Below are 19,422 nucleotides of genomic sequence, written 5' to 3'. Positions count from 1 at the left end.
TTTTAACAAACATTTTCATAAATGGCTGACTAATGACACAAAGATTAGATCTGCACTCTAACTTGAGCTTGCTCTAATGATCTTATCTATAAATGGTTTATGGCATACAAAAAGGTGGAATTTTCTATGGTTTTCAGCACAAATCATGCCCAGAACATGTTTTTTGGCATCCTGAAAACCAAAATAGAGCAAGAACGGGTTTCTTAGTATGAAATAATAATCTAAATTGAAGCATGTTCACCCTCCAGGGCTTCTATTCTGATTTTTAGTGATTGCCAAGTATCTTTATAGATGACTGATTTGGTGAGTGTTCTACCCAGCATTCAGCAGTACAAACAATAGAAACATGTCATTGCATAACGTTTAAAGATGTGATTTTAGCAATGAGACATAAACATAAATCACAAATAAGAAAAAGTATGTTTTTACTTCGTCCTCTAAAGTGTGCAACTTATTAGGAACCTCCCCATATGTGCTGTTCTACACATGGGAAAACTTAGTCTAGAAGAAAGTAACCCCCATTTCTGCCTCCTCCAGGTATTGAAGATTTTTATGGTTTTGGAACTGGAAAACTGAAAGAACTACACAACTGAACAATTGCCTACAAAGCCCAGGGCATGCAGTCCATTAAAGCACTAAATAGAGTGACCACTTCTCATGGCTTGCTTGACAGAACCATCCATAGGTATAAAGCCAGAATGCTTTTAAAACAAGCAAAACCAAAATTTCACTTTGAGTCAAGAAATGGTGCTGTTAAAAATGGAGGGGCTACTCAGTTGTTGAGAGTTAGACTGCTAGCAGGATCAACAGCCTTAGATCACAAATAATAAGAAAAAGTAAATTTTTTGTCTGTCTTGGAGGCCTACTCAGTGAAATGTATGCAAAATATGTGAGGTTCTTATTCACAGATTTAGGATGCTGCTTCTCATATCCCTTTTGCCTTTGTGGGCTATTAGCAAAAGCCTTCTTATGACCTTGGAAACACTAGAGGAGATCCTATATTGTGGCATGAAGAAGGGGAGAGATTTACATATATTTTTTAGATACTATGACAAAACATTGCTTTGCATAGTGTTAAATTTCAAAAACAGAGCCCCTTTCTTACCTGAGATGACATACATGTTTATCTCAAGGGAGTATATAACACAGTTACTGAGTAAAATCAATGACATAAGGCTTAGCAGGTACTAGATTTTACAGACTTAGTAAAATTATGAGATATATAAATGTTAAGAGGCTACCTAAGATATATTACAAATTTAGCATTACTATGCTTTAATTTGGAAAAAAGCAAACTGATAGTGTCAGCTAAAATTGTAGTTGCCCTAGGGTCTGATAGAAAAGTTTTTTTTGAAAGCTAGGCAAAAAAATATTCTTTATTTGAATAATTAAAAAGATCAGTATGCATGTATGCAGATGAGAATGCTAATGCCTTTATCTTGTTTAAATTGATTGGGAAAAGGCTCAAATGAAGAGTAAAGTAATTCTGGCAATTTGATGAAAGCTTGCAGTACATAGGCAATGTCAGAAGCAATGTCCTCATCAGAAATAACACTGGATGGGTAATTGTTAAGAGATGGATATCCAGAAAATTCTGGAAAAAAACAGCAAAGAAAACAGAGAATTGAAATCCTGCCATCTGTATCTGTTTATAGATGGATTGAATCTGGTGTCAAAGTAGTTAGGTCTACATGTAGCAGAGGACAGAAGATACTTTATTTTCATGTTTTAACTATTATCCCATTTTAACTCTCTAAGAACACCCCTCAAGATGCTACTTCAGTGTGTAAACTACAGAACTAACAGCAGGACTTGGGGTTTGGAGTTTGCAGACTTTTTGTTGAGTAACTTTTATAAACAGGGAGTCCCCTCACACACCATTCTGCCACTCTCCTTACCAGCTGTCCAGTGCCTTTCATTACTCCACCTATTTGTTTAAAGCCAGTGGTAATTTAAAGCACAAATAAGGTCTATAGAGGAAATTGTTTAATCAGAATGCCAAAGAGCACTTCTTCCCCTATTTCTGCTACCAAGATCTGCAACAGCATTTTGTGATTGTAGTGTATTTCTCATTGCTAGAAAAAAAAATTAAACCTGTTTAATTCTGAAGCCATAGGTAGCACTGATGTTACCCAGTGTCACTTATTTGTAAATGGGTAGCCGAAAAGAAGACAAAAATTAATCTGTACAAACAGCTGCTAAAATTCAACTTCTGCCTTCAGGAGGTGATTATTTTTAGTTCCTCAGGGAAAGGTCATTCTGTTGTCAGGCCTCTTCATCACTCCTATACACCATCCCTAAAAATTCCAGTTACATGGAGGGTATACCAAACTTCCCGCAGTGATGCAGTCTGACACCTCCACAAGAGAGCACAGTCCTGCTCATCAGGCATTGCAGAAAATTTCTGCTGCACATGATCAGGCTTTCACTGCTCCCATTTTTGTGATTAAAGGTGCTATTCATTGTGAACTATGCTTTTTTCAACTTACGTTTCTGGAGTTGCTTCATTTAAAATGCTGGGAATATAATTTTTTTACCAGGGAAAAAAAAATTATCTTAATATATTGAAAAAATCCTGGAAAGGAATTTGCTCCATCTTTCTCCCCTCACAGTATATACACAGAGTATTAATCATCAGACAGGCAGGGGATGATAACTTGTGTGAGCAGGCATGCACTACAATCAACAGTGATTTAATTCCATTCCAGTTCTAACATTTAAAAACATTATCCCTTCCAAATATCATTAATCAAGTACTTGTTTAGAAAATACCAAATTAGTCACTACTGCTAAAAGGTCATTGATAGATTTTCATATTTCAGAGGAATTTTCCACTCCTGTTTTATTGTTCAGATTTGGTTGTTGGCTACTAACTTTTCAGCAGGAATGTTACAAAAGGCTTGTTCAGCACATCTCTATCTTCAAACTTGAGGACGAAGGGAACCATCTGCAGAGTATAAAGTATCCTTGGCATGGCTGTGATCTTGCCGGCAGCTTCGTTCCCATCCATGAGAGAGGGAGCTGGTTTCAGTGCCTGTGATTTCCTTCTAAATTATTAAAAGTTAATGTAGGCTACACAAGTAACTGGGGATGTTCTGGCATGTAAGTAATCTAATTAAGGTTTGATGGCTAACTGAATAATTGTGGTTTACTAAACACTCCAGTAGGAAAAAATAAATGGGTTCCATGCAGAGAAAGAATGTGTAACAATAAGATGTGATTCTTCAGTTAGGAACTCTACCTTGAGTTACCCCAGTGAGTTCAGTGTAGCTTCTTAAGGAGAGGTAGGAAAATTTTGAGCCTGTTTACTCTGTAGTCCCATTTATAGTTAATATACTTACAGTTTATAGTAATTTTCTTCCATTTCTCAATTTGCAGCTTACTTTCAGTAGGTAATACTACCATGTTTGGGCAGACTAGGTACCACACAACTTCGCTGCCCATTTTGTGGCTTCCTACCGAGTAATTGTCCTGCAGTGAATATCACGTTTTTGCACAGTTGAAGGAAAAATGCATTAAATACAAAGCATGGCCATTTGTAAGTGTGGTTCTGTATATGATCACTAGAAAACCCTGAAGATTTGAATAATTTTGTTAAGATGAGTGAAATAGGAGTGTGAGCAGCTTGTTAGCTGCTTCATGAAATGGCTGCTCCATTAAACTTATCTGAAATTGCACTGATTGCCTACAAAAATGTCTGGCACCTGTTTCAAGCTGCATTTTTTGTGGCCGATCACAATGTTCAGAATGCAGTGGTTCACAGATAGCATCATATTTTTCTAAGTGAACGCTTCAGTCAGGCTTTAAATTTCAGTCTAATTCATTGCCTGTTAAAGTCAATGTAGAGAGCTTGAAAGATTTGAATAGACAATGAATGTACAGAAATATTAGAGATTTCTTCTTAGAAACACTCCCTTTAACATTGCTCTTACTTAAAAGTTGCATTTTCTTATCTTGTTCCAGGATGAAGCTGCTCTTTAGGAAAATTTTGCAGCATTCTTAAGAAACATGTAGAAATCAAAATATACCGGCTAACCTGAAATGGAAAGTAACTTTCCTGGGACAATGAATCCAATGGATGGTAAAATCATAATCCAAAGCAACACAGACATCTTCCTGAATCTCTAGGTTAAAATTAAATACCTTTGTCTCCAAATGCCTTTCTAAATCATCTTCTTCATGTAACACTGAGGATTACATTACATAGCAAGGATTATGTCATGTTTATGTCTCTGTCACCTCACATGAACATGCCAACTGATGCAGGTGTGTGATCAGGTAAGTTTGGGGAATGGTTTCCTGGAATACGTTGTGACAAAGCAAGTGTCAGTGGCTACAATTATAGTACTAATGTAAGGCTGACTAGGAGGATAAATGGAAATTTTTTAACGCATTTGGGTGCACTTCTATTGATCCTTTGATATAGCTGGGCATCACAAAGTCATCTCTGCAGGAATTAACATGGACATCCAGAAGAGGATTATATTTGCAGCAGCATGTACTGTGGTAACTATAGTTACTGTGCCATTTCTGTAATTTGCAAAGAGTGTACAGTATTTTTCAAAAGGAAAGATTATGGATAACTTTATCTCTTTCTCCTACCTTGATAGCTTGATAACTTGATAGCTTAAGACAAGGAAGTTGTTTGGGGTTTTTTCTTGGCTTATTTTGTCTTTGAAGGCTTTTTCCCATTATTTTTGCCTCTGCTCCTCATCTGCTTTAGAGTTTTCTTTCCTATCTACTCTTCTTCCCTATGTCCTTATGTCTTCACTTCCCTGTTTTCTTTATAATTCCCTAAATGTTTCCTTCATTCTATGTTTCTATTTTCTTTCCTTCAACAGTTAATTTGAGCCTTCAGTAAAGTCTCCCTTCCTTTCCCATTCCTCATACTTAGGGATGTTTTCTTCATTCTCTAATCTTTCATAGCTGCCTGTACTTGATCTGTAGTGGTTTTCTATTATACTACTAACATCGCTTTCATAGTCCTCTCACTCCCATATGTCTTGTTTTTTTCCCCAGGTTCTACTGTCTTTGAATCCCTCCTTCGTATCCGAAACAGAGTGAATAGTTTCTTTTCCCTGTTTTCAGTTTCATACTCCTTGGCTGACATCATTGTTTCCATGGTTTTCCTCCCTTCTTTTGATGTGTCTTAAGGCTGTCATACCTTCTCTTCCCTGCTCTTCCTCACTGTCTCTTCTGGCCCTCCATTCCTCTTACAAACTCTGTGTGCCACGCTTTTATCTGCATGGCTGCCATCTCCTGTCAGTTCTGGTTATGTATTGTGTGTTTTCACAATGGGCATAGTGTGGCAAATAAGATATTTTGAAGAGATTGCTGCAATTCAGTTCTGAGACCAGCCACTGGAAAGACAGCACAGCTCCTTCAGTAGGTAAGAGTGGTGCTAGATGTGACAGTTTGATTTAATGAGATGAATATGAGCACATCCCTTGAACACCTCTGTGTTAGAGGTGGTTTTCTTTGTCCTGAGCAGTTTCATTCATGTGTCAGTATTAAAGAATTTCCTAGGTCATCAACTTTATCCAATCCTGCAAAATTGCAAGCAGATTTGAGCCTTGTGTGTGCTGAAATACTGCAATGGCTGCCCTACACTGCACTTCCCATTCATGAATTGTGCTTCTGCGTGTCTGATTTTACTTCAGGCTTTTGAACCTGAAGTTGTCAGATTTCAAGCATGAGACTAACTTTTATACTCTTAGTTCTGACAATCAGTTTTTTTTCTTGCACTCACTAACTAAAGAAATTCAAGGACTGTTGAACCCTTGGTGAAGCATCACAATCCAATCTTAAAAGAAATGAACAATCTGATGGCAGAGTATAGTTTCATTTTGTATTAAAGACTACCATGTAGCAACATGTACATCAAATTCTGCTCTGATCAGTCAGCCTCAGCCTGCACATTTTCCTGCCTTATGGCAGCAGCAATCTTCAACATACTTAAATACAATATACCTAATTCTGTATAACAGTATTGAGAGAATAATTCTGTTTCTCTTCTTTGAGTAAGGTATTTCCCCAGTGAAAGATCAGTGGAGCTTCCATAAAGAGAAATCCAAGTGTGTGTGTGGGCTAAGCTGAAGATTTCCTTTTATCAGTTCATAAGGACAACATATTCCAACACATCTAGCAAAAAGCTAGAATGTTCACACAAGGGCTTGGAGATGCTGTCATCACTGAGTGGAATTAGCTGCAAACTGCAGTTAGAGAAAAAGTTGCTTGTGTTTTGTGTCCTTTAAATATATTTAACACAACCTGCCACTGAAAAAAGCCGGATTTCAGTTATCCTAACAAGGGAGAGTTTTCTCAGCTGAAGGGAGCTTCAAAAGGTGAAGCATTTCCCTTCTGCTCATGACTGCCAGAACTGTTCTTTCCTGAAGCTGCTACTGGCTGAAGTTCCTGTTGTAACAGATCTGTGAAGCATATTATGAGAAGAAAGGTCAGATAAGCACTGATACATTTTTCTAGTATGTTTGAATGTATCAGTAATAACCATGAGATTGGAACCTGGTGAGCTAGACTTTGTGCAGCTGCCAGATACAGGAAAGTTTCTTCTGTTCAACTTTAGTTTCATTTAATTCTTCGGTCTAGTTTCTAATAAAATCAACACTGCTTTCTTTAACACAATCTCATTTCACCAGTTGTTACAGAAGCAGGCTGCTTCAGTGCTCCAAATGAACTTCTGACCTCTGGGAGTGATAGCAGGGAGGTAAAAGGTACTTGGCCTGTAGCACTTTGCAGCAGGTATGAAGCCAGGATATCTCCAAAGTGCTGGTGATAGTACGCAAAGCAAGTCAAAAAAAGGTAGGAATATGCCAGCCACAGGACCAAATATTGACAGGTGTCAAAAAGAATTCTCTTTTACCATGTCAATATTCTTGGTTTACTTTGTAAAACATTTGCCCTCTGCTGTCCTACAAACAGCAATATTAAAAACACATTTTCAAATGTATTAAGAAACACAGCCAGAGGTGTCTATTCAATAAAATGTATTTCATTTAATCTGGACACATGAAATGAGGACAGATGCCTTATTGAAAAAGCTTCTAAATAATCAATCCATGATAGTGCATAGAAAAGTATGGAACTTCATTAGGACAGTAGTCTCAAGGTTTCCTTAATGAGGTGTATTTGGCCACTGCCATGGGTTTACATGGTGTTTAACCAGGTGTTAAACATGTGAAAAATTTAACTTCAATCTTTCCACAGAAGCATTGCCAAACAAAGATTTAAAGAAGCACAATAAATGAATTTCAAGATTATTATTCTTCTTTCCTTTAGCACTTCATTTCATTCTGAGCCCACTTCTCCCTTTTGTGTGTGTTTCTGTGTCAGGTCTGGGAAACACTATGGATTTTCATTTGTATATGGGAATGTCAACATTATAAAAAATGGTCATTTCCTGAAAAAGCTAGAGACCTGGAGGGCAGCAGGCTTCCAGATCTTGGAAAGCACACGTGTCATTCCATTTATATTACTTTAGCTTTAATGTCTCAGTTTCAAACCTCAAATCGCACTGGAGTCCAGAATGTGGAGGCCTGAATTATTCAAAATTACACCATTCAAACAGCTTTTTTCTATCAGTAGATGTTTTGGCATGAGGATTGGGAGCACAGCTTTATGTGAAGGAAATTCAGCCGCTGAATTCCTCCCCAGTAACGAAAGGCCATGGACACTTTTATTTCCTTCCATGGGAATTCCACCAGAAACTACAGACAGTGATAGTCAGAGAAGTACAAGGAATTCCAAAATTTCAAGCAATTACAGGAACTACAGACAGTGATAGTCAGAGAAGTTCAAGGAATTCCAAAATTTTAAGCAAGATTTCCCCAAACTGTGAGGTTTTTAAAATAAAATACACTCTTCATCATTGTATGATATTTACATTAAGAGATCCTATCTACAAAAGAAAGGTATTTCCTCTGTACAGCTTGAGAAGTGAATTTAAAGTGATGTAAACAAAACTTATGTGCCTTCTGAGCACATAATTTTTTCCAGTTTCTAATATATTATTAATTTTGACAACAGTTACCTGAAAAGGTGTTCTAAATTTCACTGTCTGTAAGGAAAACTTGGGACAAATATCTTTTGTTTTCAGTCTTGCAAAGGATAGCATGACAAGTTAAAGTTCTTGTATGGAGCTCTTGCATGTCCTGGTGGCAAGGACATCACTGAGTAAGATTTGATAAAATAAAGAATTTTTAGATGGGAGATGATTCTTCAGCTTTTTGCTCAAGTGCATAAATTTACATCTTTTGCTATCTCTTTTCAGAACAGCTTTGTTTTATGACATTTGGATATCTAAATATAGGGTGCCATTTCCTAAGATAATCCTTGTGTTGTGTGCTCACCCACAGTGAAATCAGCCCTTGGAAACTGTAAGAGACAGCTAGAAAAAGTCTTTTAAACCCAACACAGTACTGAAGAATGTGACCACATTTACTAGCAAGAAACTAGGTTTCTCCCAGGTAAGAGTCCTGCTCAAGACATCAACAGAAGACAACCTTTATCCCTGCCCCATATAAAGCCAGCTCTGTCTCTATAGCCATCGTGGTACAGACACAGAAGAGCCTTCTGTACACATGATTAGAAAGCCTACTCTCAAGGCCTCCCCTCCTCTTTGCTTTTACAAGTTAGGTCTTCTGCTCTCATCTCAGTTCATCTATAGAAAATATGACCCTTAATGTCTCTCAAGCTAATACAGAAAGCATTTATATTTGGGCTGCAGCATAACTGCAGGAGTGTCCAACAAAGTATGCCAGTAGAAATCCATTCATATTTCCTATTTTAACAGTCTGTAATTCGAGTGTTTGTTCTCTCAAGTGCCTTCAAATTATGCCAATTTCTAGAGATTAGAGTCTAGGCTAAGTGTTCTCCATAAAGAGATAATACAGTGGATCTCTATTTTAGTTGGAATAAGGTATATATTTGAACTGATTGCTCATTGCCTGAAAGAGCTATTCAGCTGGCAATAAAAATTGTGGTTTTGACATGGGAACGTTCCTGTGGCATTGTTTTACATAGCAGTGGCTGAATCTGAAATTTTAGATTCTCTTTGGACACTTCAGCTGTGATGTGGTTTGAACTGGAGTACCCAAGGCTCTCTTTGATTCCCAACCAAGGGAGAAGTAAAATATTATTGCATGTTTTCCATGTCCAAAGAAGTCTACATTACTTTCTATACAGGATCATCTTGCTGTGTTACAGGTACACTTCCTTCCTGGTAAGTAATGGTGAATAATTGATATTTCTGCTGCAGGAAACAGAATTAAAGGAGTCAAGCTTATAGACTTGAACTTAGTCAAAATCACTCACTGGAAAATGTTTCTGTTTGCATAGAGAGTGGTGACTAAGTTGGTAAAAGTCTCTTATTAATCTGGTGTTTCATATACTGACTCAAACCAGAATCATGGGAATATCCCAAGACCTCCTCAGCTTCAGGAAATGCAGTTTAGAAATTAGGGATGGAAAAATGCATTGTGGGTGCTGAGTCCCATATATCACCCAAGTGTACTTACAATAAGTAGAAGTCCTTGAAAAATGTAGATGAAATGGGGATGTATTACAAAAGAAGGTTTATGCCCATGGGTGGATTATTGCATTCCTTACAATATATGATGTCTCCTGACAGAAGAAAGATATTAATGAAATTATCTACTCATGTATATGACCATGTAGAACAAGAAAAACACTGAAGAAGCACACATAACAAAAGACTCTGGATTTCATTATTTAATTCTTTTGGTAAATAGGTATTTTGCTGATTCAGGGAGACTGATGTGGTGCAACTGCTGCTGCAGATTAAGTTCACAAGGCACTGGGCACTTTTCAGACCATCTTATTTACTATTAATTGTTAACAAAAAATAGCTTAATTTCAGCTAGTGGGGAAGTTGAAGTTTACTAGGTTTCATCTCACATATAGTTGGAGCTTCCTACTGAAGGAATTTCTGATGCATACTTTTTGCTGAGTTTTTACATTTATAATGAATCAGAAAGTTTTGAATAATGAATGAGCAACAGCTGCAAAAAGGATGATTTGAGCTTTTCAGAGTTCACTCTGAAAAATATGGAACTGCTAAAGTCCATTTCTGACGATTCTTAGTGAATTGAGGCAAAGTTTCTCTTGGAGTTTTGCTTGAGTGTGTGCTACAGGATTTGGTCTAGTTTTGCCTGTCTTCAGTAAAAACAACAGTGTAACTGGTCTGTTCTTTGCCTGTCACAACACAAATGATCCCTTGAAACTATCATCTTCAGTAAGCTGCATGAATTAGTATTGACTGTAACTCTGCTTAGTCAAGAACATTATAAAAAGAAAATTCCAGAGAGATGGGGAAAAAAGACTTAGGAATGAAAAGACTCAGTTGTTTAAAAATAGGTTGAGTACTATGTGACTATTTTTAAAAAGCTGTAACAGTAATACTTTAAAAACTAAAATAGCTCTACTGTGCAACTTTTGCTTTATTCTGACAGAGTGGTGTTGTGTTGAATTTCAAGGCTGACCCTGGAAAACATCTTAGGTGGCAAAGCAAAGATCAAGGCGAATGTCAAATTTTTCTGATTTATATCTCTCCAATCCTTTCAGAGTCTGGAGGCAAGATGAAGTCTGACTGGATATGTCTCACAAAGAAATTTTCTTGGAACTAAGAAGATCATAGAAGAAAAATCCCTTATTCTTTTTGGCTTAGTGTAAAATGTGCATATATGAAATGTAACTCTGGTGAGGCTTTTCAAAATCTCCTGTTTCAGACAGGTACTCATGACTGTGGCAGGTATCCTTAAACAGTGAAACTGCTATCAGCAAATGACCCTCTTCTCCAAGACCACATGAATGCCACTGTGCTGTGCTGAAAGAAGGAAGTGAGGTTATATTTCACTTAAGGCAGAATGAAAGCTGGAACTAGTTTCATATTTTACCCCATGTTTTCTTTTCCACTCTCAGTCATATCTGTATGGCTGATGGTTAACAGGGTGCTTTGCGTCTATGTGAGGAAGCATTTGTTATTGCTTGCTCACTATTTTCCATAGCAACAAAATGTCTCTGTTTAAGATCCAGCAGAGATGAGCAAACAGAAAAGCCTTTAAGAAGCAGTTTGTAAAGGAAGCTAAATTAAACTTAACTCTTTCACTTTAACTGCGCAGTCAGTATTTATTCTGGTATTAAAAAATGTCTTATCAAGGCCTGGAGTGCCCTCAATCTTTAAGCTCACAAATGGACATTTTGGGTCAGATAGATTCACTGTCTCCTAAGCACAGAAAGCCATCTCTGCCAGCACAGGGTAGTAGACTCCTGCAGAAGAACACAAAAGCAGGAAAGGCATGACATGATAAATGCCCTACTATACTCTTTGCCTCCTTTCCTCCCCTTCCTTCAAGCTGCAACTGAGAAACTATCTTGACTAAAAGAGGTATCTGTGTTTTTAAATGCAGGCGTGTAAAAAGCAGTTAGATGGAAAATAATTTTATCCTTTACTTACTCTCTTATTGACAAGAGACAAATCACAGTCCCTGTGTTTGGTTACAACTTACCCTCATGGAACACATAAGAAAAAACATAGGAATCAGAGGCTATTCAATTTACTGAGCATTTTAAAGCCACAAAATGAATATAAAGTACATAGCATTAAAACATCTATATTGAAGACACCATCTAGTTTCCAAATAATTAGAAGATCAAGTGAATTGTAAATTAACACTCTCAGGTTGCAAATAGAGACATACTCAGCATATGGAAAAGGCTACAAAAACATGGCTAAGGATACACACAGCAAATGGTTTGTGCCCCTGCCCATAAACTGAAGTATGTTCAGGACTTTGTGCACAGGTCCTGCTCTTGCAGCAACATTTGGTAGAAACAACAGCCATTTACAACCTGCATTTCTTTAGAATTGCTTTTCCCACCACATACATTACCTATCTGGTGATAGCAATAGTAGCTGAGAAATTGAGCCAGGTAAAGAGCACTATCTGCACAGCATTTCCTGCAAAGGATTTGGAATTCAACAGACCATTCACCAGCAATATAATCTGTCATAACTTTTACTGTAAGACCTTCCAAATATGAAGGGTGCTTCCAGCCCTAAGTCCCAGAGTAATTTCCTATATTGTATTAACTACACTTTTACTTTCCTTTCCCTTATGTTTATGTCTGTTATGACTGCAGAGAAAACCTTGAAAACACATACACTAAAGCCTGAGAACTTCACAAATGAAAATAATTACCAATTTTTGGCTCCCATGATTACCAACCCAATCCAGTTTGCATGAGCCTTGTTCAAGCAGGCCTGCCAACACCTCAGAGGGCTATGACTCTCCATCAACCTGGTCTTTTTCTCCACAGTCTGTCCAGACAAGGGTGCTGTCACTACTTGGAAAACAGAAAATGTCCTAAAGTAGTCATGTTCTCACTCTTCAATTTAGAAAAATAAAAAATTGCTTTGAAATAACATTTAAAATAAATGTTACCTAATCTCTGCTCACAGCTGCTCCTGGGTTTATAATGTTCATTTTTCATTTAACAGAGATAGATTTAGATTTCAAGTATGATGATCTGGTATTTCTACTTTTAAAAATTATTACAAAACTTATGGAGGTGGTTTGTAAATACTTGTGAAACATGCACTGTGAGAGCAGCAGTGCTCTGCAACAAAGGGCGCTGAGTACATTAGGATCCAAGGAAGGGTAAAAACTTCAGTCCATAAATAACACCCTATCTTTTTCTCATCTCAACTGGCATGAGAACTCCATTGTCTTTCATTTCTGGTTTTAGTCAACTTTATTTTCATGGTTTGTTTCACCACTAGACCCACAGAGTTGAATAGCAGCCATTTTACACATGACTTAGAGCTACTGTACTGTATCAAAGTATCTATGTAGGATATTATAATTAGGATTTTTCCTCTGCTGCAACAAAACTGTGGTTATAGATAGTTTTAAATATGCCCAGTGATTTATGAAAATATCAAGTGACAGTGAATGATAATATAGGTTTCTTACCTCAAAATCATCAAATTTCTGGAAGCAACAGACTGACAAAAAATAAGTAGTAGCACACAAAAGAGAGTGGGGAAGGAATGAAAAATGCCCAGGAATGTACATTTTCAATTTAAACATGCAAGAGCAACAGAACAAGAGCAAGAAGATCCACAGAATTCCACACTGCAATTTGTGTAAATAATTTCTATTTTCAATATCCAATCCAACAGCCTTTCTGAAACGGCATGTGTAGCATGGAATGCTTTTGGAGTCACATTATACAACTATGTGTTTCTTGTACTAACTCTTATGTTTTTTACCCAGCAGGTCAACATGATAAAGGTAAGATAAAAATAACCACCTAAATTCTGAATCAATTCCCAAAGTTTCTTTACACTGGAATGGAAGGAATCTATCATTTAATCCAGACTCATTGCCAAGTCTGTCAGATCCTGTGCGATGCTAGGGCTGCCACCTTTACCACCCATGGGGCCTGAGCACCCTTCACGTCTCACGTGTTCTTTTGCAGACCTGATGTGCACATCCACAGGAATTTTGGCTTTTTGCCACATGGTAAAACACAGTTTCCTACTGCTGGCACGCCTCAGCCAGGCCCTGGAGCTGCACCCACAGATGCAGCAGGGCAGTGGGCTCCTGTCTAGGCACCTCAGCTGGGCTGAGGGGGTGTTGGTGGCAAGCAGGTCATACCAGAGCTCCTGGTGGCACACAGGACATGACACAGTTCCTGGTGGCACACAGGCCATGCCACAGCTCCTGGTGGCACACAGGCCATGCCACAGCTCCTGGTGGCACACAGGCATGCCAGAACTCCTGAACCCACCAGGACACCCTGTGGGTGTCACAGGTGCCACAGCGGGGCCTGGTGCTTTGGCCCTATGAGCCACATGGCCACCATGCACCAAGGTGTGGGCAGACGGAGCTCAAAAGCAAATGAAGGAAATAATAGAAATTCAAATTATTAAGTAAAAAAACCCTCAAACCATTACAATATTCTTACTGCTGTGTGTGGGGCTGCTCTAGAGCTGTCTCTGTTTTGCTTTGGGGAGGGATGAGTGCTACAGCCAGGCCCTCACAGAAAGGGCGGGAACGCTGCGGGACTCCCTCAGCTCTCCCTGTCCCCTTGCTTCACGCAGCCCTGCTGCCATGCTGCTGCCTTCTGGATCATGACAGGTCCTTCCATTTCAAGGTATTACATATCTTTTTTACGTTCTGATTACAACTGAAGAGTATGGTTTCAAAAGCACAGCTGGTTGATCTATAGCTCTCTGCTGCCAATGTGGGTGTGTGTTCACCTGCCTCCTCCCCCCTCCTCACCAACACACTGGTGCTGGCAATTGTCAGAGCTCTTCTTATGTGCCAACTCCATTCGCTAAAATGGCAAAAAAATCCCACCTGGAAAACACACAATGCAAAATTAAATAGTTCTCTGCCATTCTAGAATTAAATTAGATCACAGCAGGGCCCAAAGTGTGCTAGAGAAGGTGTAAGAAAGGAAGTGTGCAGCTAACAACAGGACAAGTGGGAAGAGGGTGAGGAGATTGTCTCCACCTAGTTTATTGAATTTCAGTCTTCTATTTTAACTCTGAAACCCTGCCATACCAGCCTGGCATTGTCAGACCTTTCCCCTCAGTCACTACTATGTGCCAACCAAGTGCTGCTGGCATTTTGGAACCTGGCTCAAGCATCTATCACTGTGCCTTTCCCTTCTCACAAGAGCTACCAAAAATGAGCTTTCTCCTCTATAAGACAAAAAAAATTCCTAGAATAGGAATTAAATCTATAAAATGTAAGAACTGATTTTACCATTATGCTACAATGGTTTAAATGCAACCTGAGACTCTTTTGTGAATGAAAAACTAGAACCTGCCACAGTGCCTAGATGTGCACATCCCCAAGGTTTTGTTCTAAGAAACATCCTTGTGGAGAGGAATGTTACCTTCCCCTATACAAGGCAACTCACTGATACAAATGTCTGGAACTCCTCTGATGTGGAATGTGAATATTTTTCTTTAAAATCACCCAAAAACCATGAGGGAAGTGCTGTGCAGGAGAAAGCATTATAACCCGCATATGGATTAATCTAGGTGTTCATATTGGCATAGTATCAGAAAGCTCTTTTGGGTGTGATAAAATTTAGCAACCAATTCAGCCTATCTTTTTATGCCTTTCCTGGAAAACTGGAGAGAGCAAATACATTGCCTTTTAGCGCTGCTCTTATCCTTCTTCCCACCCCAAAGATAGAATGGGTTTTATCAGTGCTAAAGGCAGATTGAAGAGTTTCTAGTATAAAGGCATAGGGATAGCAAAATGCAGCGGTTGAATTTTAAATCAGCAAATTTACAACAGGAAATAAAATACATTTTTAACACTGAGGTATGTAACTACCGGAGCAGTTTACCACAGGCATGTAAAACTCAGCATGTTTTGCACTCCTTAAATTTCAGCTGGTTGTCTTTATAAAAAATATTTTCTTCTGAAGTTTTTAGAGTAACTGTGGAAATTGCCAGATAGAGTAGGCAGGAGGTCAAGTCAGGCCAGACCATTATAACAATCCCTTTATACCACAAACTGTCCTCTGTACCTAACAAGCCATAGGCTTATTTCCTTGAATAACTATGAAAACCCATATGTTTTCTAACAAACGGACTTGAAAACTGAAGCTGGAGTGCACATTCCCTGACTCCACTGAAGAGCAGATGCCTGAAGCAGCCTGCAGAAAGCTGTGAATTTGGAAGAAATTCTGCAGCTGAGGCCAAATACATTTAGTTCACCTTGCATGACTATGGATTTTGCAGAAAGTAATATGCCCACAGTAATGCAAGTGCTGTACAGTCATAAATCTTTTGCTTTCCAGTTTCATTTAGTACTGGCCACTTCCAAGAGCATTTGGCAAATCTTTTTTTTGCCTCTGTTGGCAATTTCCCCGAAGAGCAAAGACAGGGATGTCATTGGTTTTAATTTCACTAAGCGTATTAATTGTAATTATCCACTGTCAGAGTCAATGTTACCCAAAAAAAGAGAATTGAAACATGAATTAAAAAGACCTGACAGTGTCGAGTCCTATTACCCATTGACTTGAATAGCTGCACCTGATATGGGATATTTCTTTTTTCTAATGTCTATCTAGAAATAAATGTTGAAAGGGAAAATTTGATAAAACAGAAATAAGAAAATATAATAAGCTGTAAACATCAATATATAATGTAAAACTATAAAAGATCACTTAGCAACAGTAATGGAATTAAATCAATATTCTGGCATCAGCACGATGTATTTCAGGACTACAAGTTTTGCTATTTTCCAGACTCTTCCACCTTATAGCTGCCCATTAATTACCTTCATTTGTCAGCTGGCAGTACAAACAGGGTACAAATGTTTAGTCTGCTGCTTGTGTTAATATCTAGGAGCTGCAGTAGACAGAAGGTTTCCAGAACTCTGCTGTATAAGCACCCTATGAAATTGCTTAGCTCTGATCTTGTTAGCAGTATTAGCATGTTTTCTTTCTCTTCAAATAAAGTAAAAAAGGAAAACTATCAATTCAATACTAGTGTATTGCTTTGCTCTATGAAATTGCCAAGCTCTGACGTTTGTTAGCACTGTTAGCATGCTTGCTTTTTCTTCAAATAAAGTAACAGATGAAAATGTCTCAAGTCAATACTAGTGTGTCTGCATCCTTAACAAAACCATTTTAGTGCACAGCAGTGATTACGCCTCAATGTCACTTTTAGATGTTCTAACTTACCAGGTGCATTTTAGCATGCAGTTTTAGGGCCAGAATGATTTCCACAGTGGAAGATTTGCGTAAGCTGCCTTATGTTCCCACCTCATGAATAACAGTGTAGGAAGAAATGGAGGTAAAAGCAGGTCCATAAACTAGACAGCTCTGTTGGTCTTCTCAGGCTGTGAAGCAATAGCATATTGAGACAAGAAGCACATTGAATGTTACTGCTGTGCTTCCACCAAGGGAAACAAACTTGATCCTAGGCATTGGCTCCCTCCATCACTTGGTGGGACAGAAAGCAAACCAGAGTATAAACATCTATATGAACAAGAGCTTTCCATCAAGCCTGGTATTGGACCAGACTTCCTCATTGCCATGTAAACCAGCTAGTGCAATGCATCATCAAAACTGGAGATAGCATAATGAGGCATTTCTTTTCTGAGGTACCCATTTATTAGCAGCAGACACTCCAACATTGAGGGAAATCCTAGCAAAAGGCATCAGCAAGGACCCGTCTAAACTTCTACTGACACGTTGTTAGGGGGTACCTTCAGCCTGTTTGGTCACTCAGCCAGGGCTGCAACCCTGTCAGCATTCCTTGTACTAGAGCTTTTCTATGAGCAGTATTGACTGCTTTTAGTGCTACTCTTATTTTTACCATCTGGAAGCTAACCAAATAGATACAGGTGAGATTCAGCCCTGCTCCTTAAAAGGCTTTCCCAGAGCATGACAGTGTGACTATTTTGATTTACACTTGCTTTCTCAGGCTCTTTTAACATTGCAACTGAAAAAAAAAAAAAAAAAAAAAAGGAAAAAAACTGGAAAAATAAAACTGGTAATTCAATGACCTAGTAAATCTTTCCACATAAAAGCCAGTACCAGAACTGGCATATTGACCTAGTTGCTCATGTTGTAGTAGGCTGGTGTGGATGTAACAGTCAGATATGCTAGGTACCCTGATCTTGCAATGTTTTACAAATGTCACCTAGTATCAATAGTTAATATTTTCAGGACTGGTCTTGGAGTCAGGTCTAATAAAACTATGGGTCTTCACAGAAGAGAGAATGTAAGTGGCCTTTTCTGTCTGTCCATGTGGAAGTACCTACTTCATCTTGTTTATGACAACTCCTGAAGACAAGCAATAACGCCAGTTTACTTGTCTCTATACATCAAAGGAAAATGATGAAGATTTCTGTCTTCAGCATTGTTGCATCTGGCTCTTGCAGAGGCAGCCGGCAGGTTTATACAGCTGAGCTTTCTTCATTCATTTTATACATATTCTTTTTGTCCATATAAACACAGATCAAAGCTAAAATGTTTTACAAATGAAGCTAGAGACAAAAGAGGGCAGCTGTCCCCAGAGGGAGGGTTTGAGCCTCCAGGTCAGACAGATGGAGAAATTTCCTTTCTGTGTCTCAAAGGTTGTTGCTAAGGAAAACATTATTGCTTCAATGAGGCTATGGGATGGACTGGTTGACATATATGTAATATTTCTGCTACTATGAAGAAAAGAAGCACAGGCTGTGAAGTCTATATTAGGATAGAGGGCAGAAAGCCACTTACAAGGGTCTTTTTAACCACTTGTTCCTATTGACAAAAGTTGGTAACTTTAGTATTTGTCTCCTTTCCTTTGCAGTCAGCTTCATTTCAGATGAGAAGGAAAGTGTTGCTGTGAATGGCAAGATGAGACCTTACTAACAGCAGAAATCCAAGGCAAGCACAAACTTTCCCAGGGACCAGCTCTCTAGATAGGCACAGTCCTTCCTTTACCAGATCAGCAGGTAATCATTCCAAACTCAGTTCCATCTGTATACTCTCTATCAGTATGCTTTTAGAGTGACAGGAGGTAATGTAAATGAACATGAGCTGTTTCACCCAGATAGTGCTCCTGTCTTACTAAATAGTTTCAAAAGTACTTTTAAGTAGCAGAAGTATTTGGCTTGGTTTAGAGCTTAAAATTTCTATTTTTACATTTAACCTTCCAGCATTCTCAGTCTTAATTTTATTGTTTCATGTTGACATTTGTATCAATAGATTTGACATTCATATCAGTTGGGCAACTGAGGTTGCAGGACCTCTATTGTCCAATCTATTTTTTCCCTGTGATGATCTTTCTATGAGATAAATTAAGCTAGATGAACATTTCCTAAAAAGGAAAACAGAGGAGTTTCCACTGTAGCACTATTGAGAATTAAAAGGTCATTCAAATCTGATATATTTTTTAAAGTTTTACTATTCTTACTGCTCTGATTAGAAGCGGACTGTTTCACCAAAATAGTTATATGCAGGAAAGGCTGTTGGGTGGACACCCTACCCGTATGTAAATGTGGAGATACTGAGATACTGAGATACCTAACACAGCTTCTCATATAAGTTCTATTTGAATAAGCATGTTCATCTGCACTAAGGAAATTCTGTCAGAGCTTGTAGCAGTAAAACTAGCATAGATAAGGCTCCCCTAGCAATCTATGGCTCATCTAGGAGTAATAAACCATCAGCCGTTCCCCTGTACCCTGAACCTAACTTTACAAAAGAGCTTTAAAATACCAAGGAAGGGCATGCAGGTTTTATCAATGAGTTTCATTCTCCTACGAGGTAAAGTGAGACTCCCTTCCCCAGTAACACTGGTGTGTTATTTCCTTCATTTGGCTTTGGTACTTTAAATTTGGACACACTTTTTGGTTTTAACCT

The 19,422-nt window shown here is 38.4% G+C and overlaps 1 long non-coding RNA gene across 3 annotated transcripts in view; it reads left to right on the top strand.

Annotated features, from left to right (window-relative positions):
* LOC115494412 (uncharacterized) overlaps window positions 1–11,148 on the top strand; it is a 69,773-nt gene extending 58,625 nt beyond the window's left edge. The window contains exons 5-8 of one of the 3 annotated variants that reach the window (XR_012055159.1): window positions 538–685; window positions 3,964–4,278; window positions 8,373–8,483; window positions 10,600–11,148. This is a non-coding gene — a long non-coding RNA (uncharacterized lncRNA). The remainder of the gene's footprint in view (window positions 1–537; window positions 686–3,963; window positions 4,279–8,372; window positions 8,484–10,599) is intronic. The other 2 variants (XR_012055161.1, XR_012055160.1) reach the window with 2 other exon arrangements.
* Window positions 11,149–19,422: the final 8,274 nt, after the last annotated feature.

Source organism: Taeniopygia guttata, chromosome 3 (assembly GCF_048771995.1).
Source record: "Taeniopygia guttata chromosome 3, bTaeGut7.mat, whole genome shotgun sequence".
Lineage (NCBI taxonomy): Eukaryota > Metazoa > Chordata > Aves > Passeriformes > Estrildidae > Taeniopygia > Taeniopygia guttata.
This window is presented reverse-complemented; position numbering and strand designations above follow the sequence as displayed.